This window comes from Bison bison, unplaced genomic scaffold (assembly GCF_000754665.1).
Source record: "Bison bison bison isolate TAMUID 2011002044 unplaced genomic scaffold, Bison_UMD1.0 scf7180017864068, whole genome shotgun sequence".
NCBI lineage: Eukaryota > Metazoa > Chordata > Mammalia > Artiodactyla > Bovidae > Bison > Bison bison.
Window position 1 is genome coordinate 5,899,772 of NW_011494640.1, and position 15,931 is coordinate 5,915,702.

At 42.9% G+C, this 15,931-nt stretch overlaps 1 protein-coding gene across 1 annotated transcript in view; it reads left to right on the plus strand.

The window, feature by feature from the left end:
- Positions 1-15,931, plus strand: part of DNER (delta/notch-like EGF repeat containing) — a 290,628-nt gene that overhangs the window by 27,039 nt on the left and 247,658 nt on the right. The gene's annotated exons all lie outside the window — the stretch shown is intronic.

The following is a 15,931-nucleotide window of genomic DNA, read 5'->3' on the forward strand; positions in this document are numbered from 1 at the left end:
AGCCCCAAAGAATTGATGCTTTTGAACTGTGGTGTTGGAGAAGACTCTTGAGAGTCGCTTGGACTGCAAGGAGATCCAACCAGTCCATTCTGAAGGAGATCAGCCCTGGGATTTCTTTGGAAGGAATGATGCTAAAGCTGAAACTGCAGTACTTTGGCCACCTCATGAGAAGAGTTGACTCATTGGAAAAGACCCTGATGCTGGGAGGGATTGGGGGCAGGAGGAGAAGGGGACGACAGAGGATGAGATGGCTGGATGGCATCACTGATTCGATGGATGTGAGTCTGAGTGAACTCCGGGAGTTGGTGATGGACAGCGAGGCCTGGCGTGCTGCGATTCATGGGGTTGCAAAGAGTCGGACATGACTGAGCGACTGATCTGATCTGATCTGATTTTCTATATTATCTAAAATTGTTAAATGTTTTTAGCCAGAGAAGGGTCTGCCCATCAGTTTAATCTGATATAATAAAAGTCCTGAGTAATGAAAATTCCATCAATTAAGCTTTTATTTTCTGTGTCCCTGTATTACATATGCCAGAAAAATCACGGTGTCTATAATCTTTATGTAGTAACTTAATTCACATGGTCCAACTTGGAAAGCATTATTAAATGTGATTGATTTCATCAACATACTGAAACAGTTCAGAAGATGCTCTGTGCTCAAAAATGAGTTTGCTGAAAAACCCTTAATTCTCATGGTTATGCCTACTGGCTATTTTTCCAGTTTGGTTTTTCTACCCTTCTAATTTCATAACTTAATTGGAAATGCTAAATATTTGTGTTGTTAAAGAGATCATTTGTATGAATTAGTGTCTTTGAAACTACAGCAGGTCTGTCATATTGCTTCTGTAGATATAACTATACAGGTGCCAGCTCTTTACTGATTTAAGGTTTATCTTGTCATGATTGAGAAAACTGCTCTGTATCTTAAAGACAATGCCCTGAAATGCACTTTGAACGTTCTGTCTTCTGTTTCTAGGTAAAACAGTCCCGTGTTCACAGGGCTGCACAGTTAAGGTGGTGGCGGCTTTCTATCCTTGTTCTCCCCTCTTGCCCTTATAGCTCAGTCAGTAAAGAATCTGCCTGCAGTGCAGGACCCTGAGTTCGATTCCTGGGTCAGGAAGCTCCCCTGGAGAAGGAATGGCAAGCCACTCCAGTATTCTCACCTGGAGAATCCCATGGACAGAGGAGCCTGGCAGGCTACAGTCCGTGGGGTCCCAAGAATTGGACAAGACTTAGTGAATAAACCGCTGCCGCCCCTCCTGCCCTAACTCCCAGGTTGCAGACACTCCAGTCTCTATTCGTCACTTTCCTCTTCTCTGGGCATCACAACTCATGGCTGTTTCTGGTTGACAGGGCTTCCATGAATGACCTCATTCACTCTCAGCCTTGTTCTATCCCTTTATTAGCTTCTTTTGTCTTTCATGTTTAACACCCTCTCAGCTTCCTCATGGAAAAACAGTTGGCCTGTTAGCAGGTATTAACCAATCAGAGAGCTTCTTTCCTACCATGTCCTAAGATGACTAATCTAAGCATGCATGCTCTTTGTGGGTATTTGGCTTTTGTGGATTTAAAAACAATTGCTAATGGATATCTAGGAATGTCCCTTGGACTACAAGGGGATCAAACCAATCAATCCTAAAGGAAATCAACCTTGAATATTTATTGGAAGGACTAATGCTGAAGTTCCAACACTTTGACTGTCTTTGTGTAGAGCTGACTCTTTGGAAGACTCTGATGCTGGGAAAGGTGAAGACAAAAGGAGAAAGGGATGGCAGAGGATGAGATGGTTAGATAACATCACTGACTCAATGGACATGAATTTTAGCAAACTCTGGGAGATAGTGGACAGGGGAGCCTGGTGTGCTGCAGCCTGTGGGATCACAAAGAGTCAGACACAACATACGGCTGAACGACAATCTAGGCCTTGCTGTTGGTGGCTTGAATTTCATCTTTTTTTCCTTCCTAGCTTTCTTTCTTAGTGAAGATCTCTGTATGAAGGCTGCTCATTCTAGAAGGCTTTTGTGTGTGTGCTGAGTTGCTTCAGTCATGTCCCACTCTTTGTGACCCCATGGGCTATAGCCCGCCAGGCTCCTCTATTCATGAGATTCTCCAGGCAAGAATATCAGAGTGGGTTGCTCTTTCCTCCTCCAGGGGATCTTCCCTATCCAGGAATTGAACCTGAGTCTCTTATGTCTTCTGCATTGGCAGGCGGGTTCTTTATCACTGGCGCCACTTAAGGCTTACTCCAGGTGAATGAAGTTGGACAGCAGACTTGAGATTTAGCCTCAGATCCACTGACCCTTGTCCTCATCTCTGGAGCAGATGGCTATTAAAATCAGAGCAGCTATTTCCACTTAAGTTTAGAAAAACTGAAAACAGAGCAGAGGGAATTTCTGTGCCTGCAGAGAGAAAAGCACACATCAGCGTAGTCAGGAGGCCACGCAGGTAGACAAGCGTACAGAGCACTGTAGAGCTTAGAGCGAGAGCCAAGGTGACCCTGGTTTCACAGCAGGAACAAGTTCTCCCCCGTTTTCTTAAGGATCCTGGGCTCTCAAGCCTGGCAGATTGCGTGAAGAACGGTCCAAATGAAAGCAAGGTCCTCTCCATTTCAATAGATATTTAGGGAATACCCACTATGTGCCTGGTTTTGCAGCTCCTTGCTACCCCACAGAAGTGTCATTTGTCATTCACACCTAATTTAAATAATAAAGAAATCAACACATGTTAATATTTGGAGGCTACTTTGGGGCCCCCAACAAATGTAAAAGGATCTTTTTTTTCAACTCTAAATACACCTTTAATGACTGGGGTGTAGTTGGACCAAAAAGTTGGATGGTTTAGGGCACTGAAAGGCTCTTTTGAAAGAGGGAGACTGACTCAAGTCCCCAGTCTGGTATAATACACGTCATTGTCTTCCCAAGGTTTCCAGGATAGCAACCAAACCCATTGGAATAACAGAGGCCGCTGTATTTGGGCTCTTGCTGACTTCCCTGTGGCTTTTGCATGGCTTCTGTGTGGCTGGAGCATCTTCACGGAATCTGTGTGCTGCTCCATCATCTAGGATGAAAGTCAAGAAGGAACATGGAGTTTACTTTTGGGCAAAGGCAAGCTGGTGCCATCATCTTTGCCAGCAGCTTCTGTGATCTTTCAGGAAGGGGAATGCTCAGTTCAGTTCAGTTGATCGGTTGTGTCCGACTCTTTACAACCCCATGGACTGCAGCACGCCAGCCTTCCCAACTCTCAGAGCTTGCTCAAACTTATGTCCATTGAGTTGGTGATGCCATCTAACCATGTCATGAATGCTGGGTGCAGGAAATTCTCAAAATAGGAGTGCAGTTCCTAAAACTCATACAATGTTGTAAATCAGCTCACTTTAATTAAAAAGTCAGAAAAGGCGAAAAAAAATGAGGGGTTCAGCTGACACTGCTCTCGGCAGGATGGTATTTACTAGGGTCTCCTTCCAAGGGCAGTTACCTGTCCATGCAGGAAACACTGAAGGTGTGTCTCATGTTGTTAGGCTGGTTAGAAAGTTGGCAGGTGGCAAAGATATTTCTGATGACAGTTTAAAAAGGGGACATAAACAAAACGTGCTTCTTTCACTTGATGAGTGGGAAATGTCAACTAGAAAGGTGTAGTCCCACACACTTGTGGAGAGTTCCACCCCTGACTTTAATGAACTGGTTCCTCTCAGGATAAAAGTCAGCTCCCCCCATGTCCTCTCTCACTGCCAGTGTGACCTGTCTAGGTTACATCCTTGAGGCCCCTCACCTTGGTTCTCTGCTGTGGGCACATCACATGCTATGTTCTCTCTGAATTTATCTGGGTAGGACAGCTCCATTTGTTTGTATCCTTGGGGTTTAGACTTTGCTCTTCTGTGCATTCCAGAAACTTGGTCAGCTTGTGGTTCATCCAGCAGACACATTCCTAGATGTTTTCCTGGGGGCTGTTTGCCAGAATAAATGCCAATGAAAATCGGACGTGTCATAGTTCTTCACCCTGCCCGGACGGGTTGCAGAATCCTATGGGTTCCACACTCCTGGGCATGCCTTCAGGCGTCTCACATTTTATGTGTGCAGAATTGGATGTTGAAGAGAACCATGAACCCGGGCCTCTGGGCAGGCGTCTTCTCTAAGCTGGGTGGGCTCAGTTCATATTCTTTCTAAGGTCCGATGAGCTGGGTTTGGGGTCTGTTTAACCTGAAGCCTTTCAAAGCTGACTGGAGCCAGATTCCCCTCTCTCCCACGGTGTCCTGAGTGTCTTTCCTTCCTCTTCCTGACTCACTGGAAGGTGGCCTCTGACCCCTAGAGCTGCCCAAACTGCCCTTGGTATGTGGCCAGTGTCAAATCCAGGGTCCACTTTCCAGTAATCATTTTACCCTCCCCTCGTGGCCTCTGGTCGTCAGCCATACTCTCCTTCTGAAACTCACTCACTGACCTGATGAGATAAAATAAGGGGCTCTGGAATATAGGAAAGTGAAAGTGAAAGTCGCTGAGTCGTCTCTGACTCTTTGCAACCCCATGGACTCTACAGTCCATGGAACTCCCCAGGCCAGAATACTGGAGTGAGTAGCCTTTCCCTTCTCCAGGGTATGTGGGAAAGAGTTACAATTTGGAGTTGCTCAGTTTTGGGTTCAAATCTTGGCTCTGACACCTATTATGTGTGACTTTGGACCAGCTGCTTAACTGTTCTAAGCCTTAGCTCCCCAGATAAAATGAGAATGGGATCTGTTTCATTGGATTGTTAAGAGCAAATGAATTGAGACATACATGAGTGCGTGCTAAGTCGCTTCAGTCATGTCTGACTCTTTGTGACCCTATGGACTGTAGCTCACCAGGCTCTTCTGTCCATGAGATTCTCCAGGCAAGAATACTGAAGTTTGAACCTGCATCTCTTATATCTTCTGCATTGGCAGGTGGGTTCTTTATCATTAGCTGTATCTGGGAAGCCTGAGACATACATGGGCCCTCAACAAATTTTAACTCTTTTTCTTGTAACCTCTTTTTCCCCTTCTCTGTGCTCATGGTTTCCTATCTCCTTCAGCGGACCCTTCCCAACCTCTCTGAGGCTCCCCCTCAATGATCGTGCGTGTATGCAGGATTCCCCTGTCCTCCTCCCCAATATACTGGTAATTGGGAACATCAACTCATCCCTTCCCCATGAGCCCCAGATCTTACTGACAATCTCTTAAGGACACCCCTATTCGACATTGCTTACACACCCAAATATCTTTCTTCCCTAAACCAAAAACCATGGATCCCTGCTCCTTCGTAAACTTGCTCTTCTTTCTGAAACCTGTATTTCAATGAGTGACCCTACCCTTTACCTGCTTGTCCAGGCCAGAATCCCAGGAGTTCCTCCACACAGCCCCTTTCCTCTCTCACCTGTCACACCCAATCAGTTAGCCTCCAATCCTACGGATTCTCCAGCTGGCCTTCACGTTTCCAACTATGCTGACCCAGCCCTAGACATGACTCACATCCCTTCTCAACTGGCTGGTGATAGTGGTTTCCTGATACATCCTTGTGTCTCCAGGTTGACCTCCTCAAATGCATCATCCCATTCTTACTAGAGGGATTTTTCTAAAATACTTCATCTCTCCTATCCCTGCTTAACACTCATGATTGATTTGCCTTCAGAACCAAAAGCCAGATGCTACCAACTGGTCATCATCCTTTTGAGAAAAATCTGCTTTTAAAACTCCTTGGCAGACCGGTGGTGTGTTCTCCAGTTATATAGAACCATCTGTGGTTCTCCCCTTGGAGAAGGCAATGGCACCCCACTCCAGTACTTTTGCCTGGAAAATCCCATGGATGGAGGAGCCTGGTAGGCTACAGTCCATGGTGTCGCTAAGAGTCGGACACGACTGAGTGACTTCACTTTCATGCATTGGAGAAGGAAATGGCAATCCACTCCAGTGTTCTTGCCTGGAGAATCCCAGGGACGGGGGAGCCTGGTGGGCTGCCGTCTATGGGGTCACACAGAGTTGGACACGACTGAGGTGACTTAGCAGCAGCAGTAGTTCTCCCCTTACCCCACCCATTTACCACCTCAGGGACTTTGTACTTGTTCTTTCTGGCAGGAAGCACCATTCTTGTTCTTCTTTCCTTGGGTAGCTCCTCTTTAACCCTTGACACTTCACACGGGAAGACTTCCTAGAGTCCCGTAGTGAGTTCACGGCCCTATTCTGTTTTTCATAGCACACTGTCTGCGTATCGTATGCGTGTATGTTTAGATTACAATCCTCTATCCACCTATCTGTCATCTATCCAGTTGCATGTATTTGTGTGTGTGTGTGTGTGTGTGTTAATTGTTCGGTCCTGTCTGACTCTTTGTAACCTCATGGACTGTAGCCTGCCAGGTTCCTCTGTCCATGGGATTCTCCAGGCAAGAATACTGGAGTGGATTTCCATTTCCTTCTCCAGGGAATCTTCCTGACCCTCGGATCAAACCTAGGTCTCCTACATTGCAGGCAGATTCTTTACCATCTAAGCCACCAGGGAAGCCTGTATATATTTAATTAATTAATGTAACTTATTTAGAAATATTTTAGAAACTTTTTAAGTTAGAAAAATTTTAAATTGAAGTATAATTAATCTATATTAGTTTCAGATCACTTGCAATTTATTTTTGTATGTGTTGTGATGGGGGAGCTAAGCTTAATTTTTTCCCTCATATGGTTATCAATTTATTGAAAAGACTATATTTATCACACTATTCTAGTCCAGTAATGAAATGTTCATATGGTTATTCTGTTTCTTGATTCTCTGTTCTATTGTCCTAATTACTATAGTGTTAAAGTTTCTGAGGAGGGAGAGCAACCCCTCCTCCATTGTTCTTATTTAGGACTGTCTTGGCTATTTAGGGACATTTTACAGAAGAACAAAGAAACGCCATTGTGATTTTTTTGGAGTTGCATTGAATCTGTAGGTCACTGGGGAAAATTGGAATCTTTGTAAAAATGAGTATTCTGGTCCCTAACTAGATTCTCCACTTATATATACTGTCTTTAATTTCTCTGAATACTACTTCACTATTTTATAGCTCTCTGTTGAGGCCATGTACTTCTTCAGCTTGATTTATTCCTAGGGATTTAAAAAGTATTGTAGACCATACTTTTAAGAAGATTTTATTTTTTTCTGTTTCTGATACATGGAGATGCAATTGTTCTTTTTAAAACTTTTTTTTTAATGTTGATCTTGTATCTAGCAAACCTGATGAAGTTCCATATGCTAATAACCTACCTGCATAATCACACAGTCTGTGCGTCATGACACTTTTGTTCCTATTCAGTCTTTATAACTTCCTTTTACTCTTGCTTCCTTGCACTGGCTAGAACCTTGAATGTAATGTTCAGTGGAGGTGGTGAAAGCAGATTCCTTCTTTTGGTCTCAATTTCAGAGAGAAACTTTACAACATTTCACTGATAACTATTACATTCTGAAGGTTTTTTTTTTTTTTTTTTGTAGTAATAGATACTCTTTATCAGAATAAAGAAGTTCTCCTCTATTCCTAGCTTTATAACTGTCTTCACTGTAAATTGATGTTGAATTTAATAAAATGGTTTTCCCACATTGTTTGAGATGATTATATGATCTTCATAGGCTATTTAATTCCCATTTTGCTGCAGGCTCCTTTTGGTGAATAAGCAAGGAGGTAAAAGTTGACATAGTTCCTGTATTCATGACATTGTTGTTTTGTCAAAAGAGTTTGCTTGGAGGTCTGAGTGTCTCTGATGAGACAGGGAACAAGAATATATGCGCTGGAATTGTTCTGTGAGTTTCTGGTTCAACAAAATGATCTCCAAATGGTTAAAAGAAAAAAAAAGACAAGAAGCATTTCCCTGAGGCTGGTGTGCCTATGGCAGTAAATGCAGCCGAATGTTATTCTTTAGAAGGTAATTGAATACATTCACCAAGCGACAGAGGGTTTGCAAAGTTTTTGAAGAATAGTTATTTAACTTTGATATATCTGCAAGGAACAGGGAGTAAAAATTCATCAGTGTGAATATTGACTGTGTGTGTACCTGGACTACAGCAAAGGGAGTGCAATTTCAAGGTAATTTCCCAAAGTATCAGGTTTTAAAGAGATTCCGTAGAAAAGTTGGAAAGTAAGTAGATAGGTAGTGGTTTATTTTTAATGGACTCGTTTCATGTCAAAAGTCTGAATTCTGCTTGTAATTTCCTTTCAGCTTACTTACAGATGTGACTTAACCTGCATGCGAAAACCAGGACAGGCTGACTTTAAGAAAGTGACTCTGAACTGGGTGATGGTGGGTGGGTGGGGGGGATGGGTAGAAATGGGCCACCCAGATCAGTCCAGGAATAATTTTTCAAGTAATTTAAAGTTCCTAATACAGAAGTAAAGCAATATCAGAACACGTGGGAATTGTTTCCTTAGTGTATTTCACTAAGATATATGGGCTTCCCAGGTGGCTCAGTGGTAAAGAACCCACCTGCCAATGCAGGAGACTCAGATTTGATCCCTGGATCAGGAAGATCTCCTGGAGAAGGAAATGGAAACCCACTCCAGTATTCTTGCTGGGGAAATCCCATGGACAGGGGAGCCTGGTAGGCTACAGTCCATCGGGTAGCAAAGAGTCAGACACGACTGAGCAACTGAGCTCACACACACACACACACACAGATATATAGTTCTTGCTTCATTAAAGTGAATGAGCATTTTTGCTATTTGGATTTGGGAAAAAAAATTCATGGGATGCATTTCTTGGCCAAGACTACTACTGGCATAAGCATTATAATGGGTTTTTTTTTCACACATTTTTACTCCTAGTGGGTAAGCAGTTGGTGTTGGAGTATAGTTGAGATCTTTATTGAAGAAAGTGGGAAAAATTCATTTTTAAGACAAAAATACTATGACAGTTGGACCCCAACAATGTTGGTTTGTCTTTCAGCATGAAGATGACATTTCTAACCAGTGCAATTTCTATTTTGGGTGGAGAAACATGATATGAAGAACTGAAAGGGCATCTGGGTACCTGTCTGTATGGCTGAGTCTTTTTGCTGTCAACCTGAAATTTTCACAACATTGTTAATCAGCTATTTTTGTTGTTTAGTTGTTAAGTCATGTCTGACTCTTTTATGACCCCATGGACTGAGCCCACCAGGCTCCTCTGTCTATGGTTTTCCCAGGGAAGACTATTGGAATGGGATGCCATTTCCTTCTCCAGGGGATCTTCCCGACTCAGGGATTGAACCCAAGTCTCCTGCACTGGCAGGTGGATTCTTTACCACTGAGCCACCAGGGAAGCCCTGTTAATCAGCTATCCTCCAGTATAAAATAGAAAGTAAAGGAAAAAAAAGAACATCTGATCCCTTATCTACATTAAGCTGTATTGTGAAAGGTCCCTCTGTGATTGCATCTCATAGTGCATGCCACTCCAGTAAAGGGAATTGGGTGTGGAGAAACAATTATTTGGAATTGCTGGCAACTTTATCATGGCCCTATTCAAGCTTGTCTTCTTCCCTGACGTCTTCCTAGAGGAGCCCACCTATTTGTTTTCTTCCTTTTGTGAATCCTCAGATTCATCTTTTCTGGGTCAAGGATTGGCAAACTCCAGGCCCAGATAATAAATATTGTATAGCCTTTGTGGGCCAGATTCTGCCGATGTTGTGCAAAAGCAGTAAAATATGAACAGATGGCCGTGGCCGTGTTCCAATAAAACTTTATTTACAGAAACAAACTGGCTGCAGCCTGTGGTTGTAATTTGCCAACCCCTGGTTTACACAGACAAATTCTGAATTTTGGTGTTTGGAATAGTGCTCCAGAATCATCTGGAAAGTGCTGAAAGATAAAGGTTTCTAGGCCTTGTCCTCAGTGCTTCATTCACAGCATGGGCCAGGGAATCTGTATTTTATAACGTCCCTTAATGGATTCTGCAGCTTAAATTCCTAAAACAATGGTCCCTTCTACTTCTAAAAGTTTGTTTTTTAACTTAAACAAAGTGTTGTTGTTGTTGTTTAGTGGCTAAGTCATGTCTGACTCTTGCAACCCCATGGACTATATATATAGCCCACCAGGCTCCTCTGTCCATGGGATTTTCCGGGCAAGAATACTGGAGTGCGTTGCCATTTCCTTCTCCAGGGGATCTTCCCAACCCAGGGATTGAACCTGTGTCTCCTGAATCGGCAGGCAGATTCTTTACCACTGAGCCACCTACCAATAAACAAACACATATTATTGTGTTTTGTGTTTAAAAATAAAGTAAAAATGGCATGATTGTTTGGAAATCATTCTGAATATTGCTTATTTCTTTGTCCTTTTTACCGAGGTGTTTCTCTCTAACTGATGCCTAGGCATTTGTATTATAAAACGCTTAGTCCTATATAGTAGGTTGTACATATTTTCCCATATTGTTGCCTTTTGATTTCATTTATGGAGTCTCATGGATGGTCAAAGCATATTGATGGAATGAAATACTTCAATCTGTTCCTTTAAGACCGTGGTTCTCAACTGGAGGTGGTTTTCTCCCAGAAGACAGTGGCAATGTCTGGAGATATTTTTGGTGTTCACAGCTGTCATTGTTGGTGGGAGGGTCTTACTGGCATCTAGTAAGTAGAGATGAGAGATGCTGTCCAACATCCTACAATGTACAGGACAGCCTCCACAGCAAGGAATTATCCAGCCCAAAGAGCCACGAGTGCACAAGTTGAAAAATCCTGCTTTAAGGCTTTTGTTTTTGCTCCTTACTTATTAAGGCATCTCTTCTTCCAACAGTACTAACATCTGTATCAAAATCTGTATTAAAAGCTCCTTAATTGATTCTGCTGCTCAAATTACAAAAACTCTGGCCCATTTTACTTACAGCAATTCCCTCTCAGTTCTTTCCGTTCTGTGTCTACCCTCCGTTTAAGTGCACTGAGGCCACCGTGTCCCCCACCCACCCAGGTAACCTGCCTTAACTGCCAGGGCCATGATGTGTGTTCCTTCAGTGTTTATAGGTTCTCCTCAAACACCCTTTCCGTGGCCCAGATGACTCTGCCAACTGAGTGTGGATATAAATGAGGGAGGGAGGTGACCCCAGGGTGCTCTGTGCTCCTCTGGACCCTCTGAGAACAGCTGGAGCCAATCTTGACATGTCCCACCCCAGACCCTGGATGCCGGAGGGATGTGTGCCCAGGGCAGGCAAGGGATTTGCCCCAACCGCTTGGCTACCAGGGCTTGGTACACCAGGGTCATCGCCAGGACGCTGGGTACTCAGCTGGCTCCTTTTTTCACTAGAACATTCCTTTCTGCTGTGTCTTTTGTGACAGCTGCCATTGCCATCTAAGAGACTGGCTCATTTCAGACTTGCAATTATCAAGCCCATTCTCTCTTTCCGTCTTAGGAACTTAAAAAAAATTATGTCTTTATTTTTTTTTAATATTTTCTTCTTCTTTTTTTTTTTAAATACATATGTTCCCTCCCTCTTGAACCTCCCACTACCTCCTGCCCCATCCCTACTCTAGGATGTCACAGAGCACCAGGCTGAGCTCCCTGTTATACAGCAACTTCTCACTCGTTATCTAGTTTACACATGACGATGTGTATATTTCAATGCTACTCTCTCAATTTGTCCCACCCTCTCCTGCCCATGCTGTGTCCATAGGTCTGTTCTGTGTGACTACGGCTCTATTTCTTCCCATTTTTAGGTTCATCGGTACCATTTTTCTAAATTCCATATATATGCGTTAATATGGAATATTTGTTTTTCTCTTTCAGACTTACTTCACTCAGGCTCTAGGTTCATCTACTTCACTATAACTGTCAGTTTTAGCAACTTTAACTCACACATGACCATAATGGTGGACACACATCATGCAGGGCATTAGTTGAAATTAGATGGCTCAAGGCACATCTCCGTTCACTTGTCTGACCCTTCTGTTGGACTGAGTTCTTTGGAGACTGGAACTAGGCTTTCTTCATCCTCTTGACCTCTCTTCTAGGCATGCTACCTGGCACATCATAGAGGCTGGAAAAACATCACTTGAATTACTGACCAATGCATTGAGTTTTCTGTAAAAGCACAGGAGAAGTAGGGAGGAGGCCCACCAAACTAAACTTTAGTTAGGTTTAGTGTCTTTAGGCACTTTAGTGTCTAAACTAGTATGGAAGGATTACCAGTGAGGTGGTTATGTGACTCCCAGGCACCTCCCCCCCCGCCCCTGCCCCCATCACCAAGTAACACAGATGAAGAGGTTCATGTGCGGCACTTTGCAGTGACTCTCGTAGCTTTGATGTTCTTGTATTTAATGATTCTGTAAGTGGGCCTTTTTTATACCTGTGTTAAGTGTGACCTTTCATCCCTCTGTTTGTATGCTGCAGAGGGCACTGGAATTGCCAAGAATATGGGCAGCAGACAGTTTAAGGAAAGAAAGCAGGTCACTGCTGACGTGTCGCATGAGCCTGTCTTCCTATCATCCGGGGCTGGCAGGCACCTTCTCTCTGGCCTGGCCTCCACCTTACCCTGTCCACACCCCAGAAGTGCTCTTGATTGTAGCATACATTATCTGACATAGGTGAAAAGTTGAAATAAAACGTGAATAGTGTTAGATTAGTTCCATGATGTGAAAAAATGTGGCTTAAAGAGATGAATTAATCAGATGAAAAGAGCATGCAGTACTTAATACCTGAGCTCGTTGGTTACTGTAAGCAGGAAACCATTAACCCATGAGCTTTCTCTTTACTCTTTCTGCTGATACGACAACGTCTTTATCCTTTTTCCCCATTGTTAGAAACCAGAAGCTATCACCTGTTAAATTTTGAGTATTCCCAAAGTCAGGTCTGTTAATTATGATAACTTGGCAGTTTGGTTACTTTCTGCTTATGGTTCAAATGTAATGGATTCAAGGGCAGTAGTGACATTTATAATAGGACTTTTACCCTGTGAGATAAAATACACATAAAAACTTAAAAAAAAAAACACTGAATAAGCTGTGTACGGAAAAACAGGACTTACAATAAATATTTATGATGCCAAGATTTTGCTTAAAGGTTAATGATTGCACTCTATCTTATATTTGTTGTTAGGTAATTGACTTTTTAAAGTGAAACTAGTCTAAAGTGCTAGAGGATAGAAGAGCAGGTAGTTGGCATTGTTATTGAAGCCACTAGCACAAAGCCCAAGAAGTAGCATAAATATGACACAATTATTTTAAAGAAGGGATCAGTGACCTCCCAGTGAATTAACAGTCTGCTTTGTATTCAGCACACATATGTATGTGTGTGCACCGTCATAGGATTCACTGCTTTGAGTCTCTTTAGAAGTCTATGCAATTAATAGTTTAATTTTTAGCTTCTGGCCTCTCTTCTTTACTAAGAGCGTTTCTCCTGGCCTTCTACATTGTTGTTGTAGAATCACTAGATTGTGTACTCTTTGTGACCCCATGGACTGCAGCACGCCAGGCTTCCTTGTCCTTCACTATCTCTCAGAGTTTGATAAAACTCATGTCCATCGAGTCAGTGATGCCATCCAGCCATCTCATCCTCTGTCGTCCCCTTCTACTTCTGCCTTCAATCTTTCCCAGCATCAGGGTCTTTTCTAATGAGTCGGCGCTTCACATCAGGTGGCCAAAGTATTGGAGCCTCAGCTTCAGCATCAGTCCTTCCAGTGAATATTCAGACCGTCTACTTAAATCATTCCTTACTGATCCCATATGCTATTCTTGCTTTCCTCTCATCTGTGAAGCCCAGATAGCAGCACTTAGATGGTATTGTTTATCCTCAGCATGATTTTCTTTCAGCTTTTTATTCTCTCACCTGGTGGAGCTGCCTCCTGGGCCTGGTGAACTGGGGGCCTGCCCTTCCCACCCAGCTCTCCCCACCAGCACCCACTCTCACACTGCCCACAACGGGACGGCTGTATGCAGTGACCCACCTAGACAGTCTCTGAGGACTGGTGGTCTCCAGCAGTGGGCTGTGACGATGGGACAGAAGCCCTGGGGCCTCTCTGACCATCAGACAGGTGGTCTTTGCCTTAGTGATGTCATTCCCTAAGCTGTACTATGGAGGTTTGCACTTCCAGAACCGATTTCTTTGTAGTGCTCTCTACAATTTTTAAAATGATTTAAACGTATGTCTGTGTTTTTAGGCATGTGTTAAGTCTTAATTTGTGACGAGGTCAACCTCTGACCTTGCTTTAAGAGTTGGTGTCAGAAACCTGGTTTACATGCCCCCTTTATCCCAGTGAATTAAATTCCTCCTCCTTCTTGAGGTGATACCCACTCCTGGAAGCCTTCCTAAAAATAAATCCAAAGCACAGGCACATATCAGGACTAAAGGAGCAATTCAGTCTGTCCCTCATCACCCATTGCTTTTCAGAAACCAAGTCATCTGTCTTCTTTTATCTTTTCAATGCTTTTTAAAAGGAAACCCCACCACATTTTGTGTTTTTGTTAACATGCTAGGAACAGAGCTGTGAACACGGCAGATAAGTCCAGGCACTGTGGGAGAAAAAAAGGGATTACTTTAGATTTTCCAGTGAGGGAAGGCTTCTTGGAAGAGGTAACAGTTGAGCAGAGAACTTTGTGAAAGAGGGTAGTTGCCAGTTGTTCAGTTGCTAAGTCGTATCCGACTCTTTGCAAAATGAAGCAAAAAGCCATGTAAAGTCTGAAAGAAAGCATTTCAGGTGTGGGCCCAGCAGGTGCAAAGGCCCTGGGGTGGGGATGACCTTGACATAATCCAAGGACAGAAAGAAGGTGAAGGGGTTGAGTGTAAAGGAGGAGGATAGTGTGAGGGGAGAGATAGCATCAGGAGTGGGCAGGGACCAGATTAGGGAGGGCTTTGTCTTCCCTGGAAGGAGTCTGGATTTTACTTTGAGTTGATAAAGATTGTAAATATGTTAAAATATTTACACTTTAAATATTTTCTTCAGATACCCACCTGTCTACTTTTATCTGAGATTTTGTGAAGCTTTTTCCAAGTGAGAGCACAGAATTAACAGTGTGGTATTTTGGGAGCTGTTTTATTCAATCCAAAATCCCTTAATCTTCCTAAAGGAGTTTGCTGGAAATTGTGTGACAAGGGTAATTAGCAAAGTGAGTAGCTGTTTTTCCAGGCAGAATTCTATCCATGTGTGTTAAAGTATGGACTCATTTCAGCAGCGGAAATTGAAGGTCCCGTTTTTCTGTAGTCTCTTATTCACTCAGTTCTATTCTATTATCAGCCCTGAGAAGCCAGGGGTACGTCAGATAGAAGTCTAATTTTCTGTTTTCATAGAAGCAAACAATAATTGAATTAGCTCGGTGAACATGCCTCAACCCTTGGGCTATCTGGAGAGAAGCACTGTTATGTTGTTTCATTTCATATTGTTTTTGTAGCATCTTTAGGTGATAACAAATCCAAGTCAAAGGTCAGCAAGGAACTCAGGGATAAACACTTTTCTTAGAACAAGAACATAATTTAAAGATATGTAGTTAAACTTTTATCTTCCATTTCCAGCCGGGTCACATATCTCCGTAATCACCCTTTCAAATAATGAGGTTAGAAACTTTCATCAAACTCTGCTTAATAGAAGTCACCACCATGCTTCCTTCTAACCTGCAGTTGTCATGCCAGCTGATCAGTTTGGAAGCCTTTAATTAAATATCACCTTAAAAAAGAATTGTTCATCAGGTAGGAAATTGGAAGACATAGGTAAGTGCATCTGTAGAGGCGATAAACTGGGCAGTCATTTCTCATACGGAGACCTTACAATGGTTCAGGATGTGAAAGAAGAGATTTCAATTTAGATTCCTGTATCCTTTGACCCGCAGCTAAAAAGATTGAAGTTAGTATATTCCTAACGAGTCTTTGTTTTAACTATTTTCACCTTAGAAAATTTCTCTAAATAAATGTTCCTGAAATCAACTTTATTTAGGGCCTTGGATTAGGGGAGGCTCTTTTTCACTAACTACATACTTCTTTGTTAGACATCTGTTATCTGTGGAAGGGT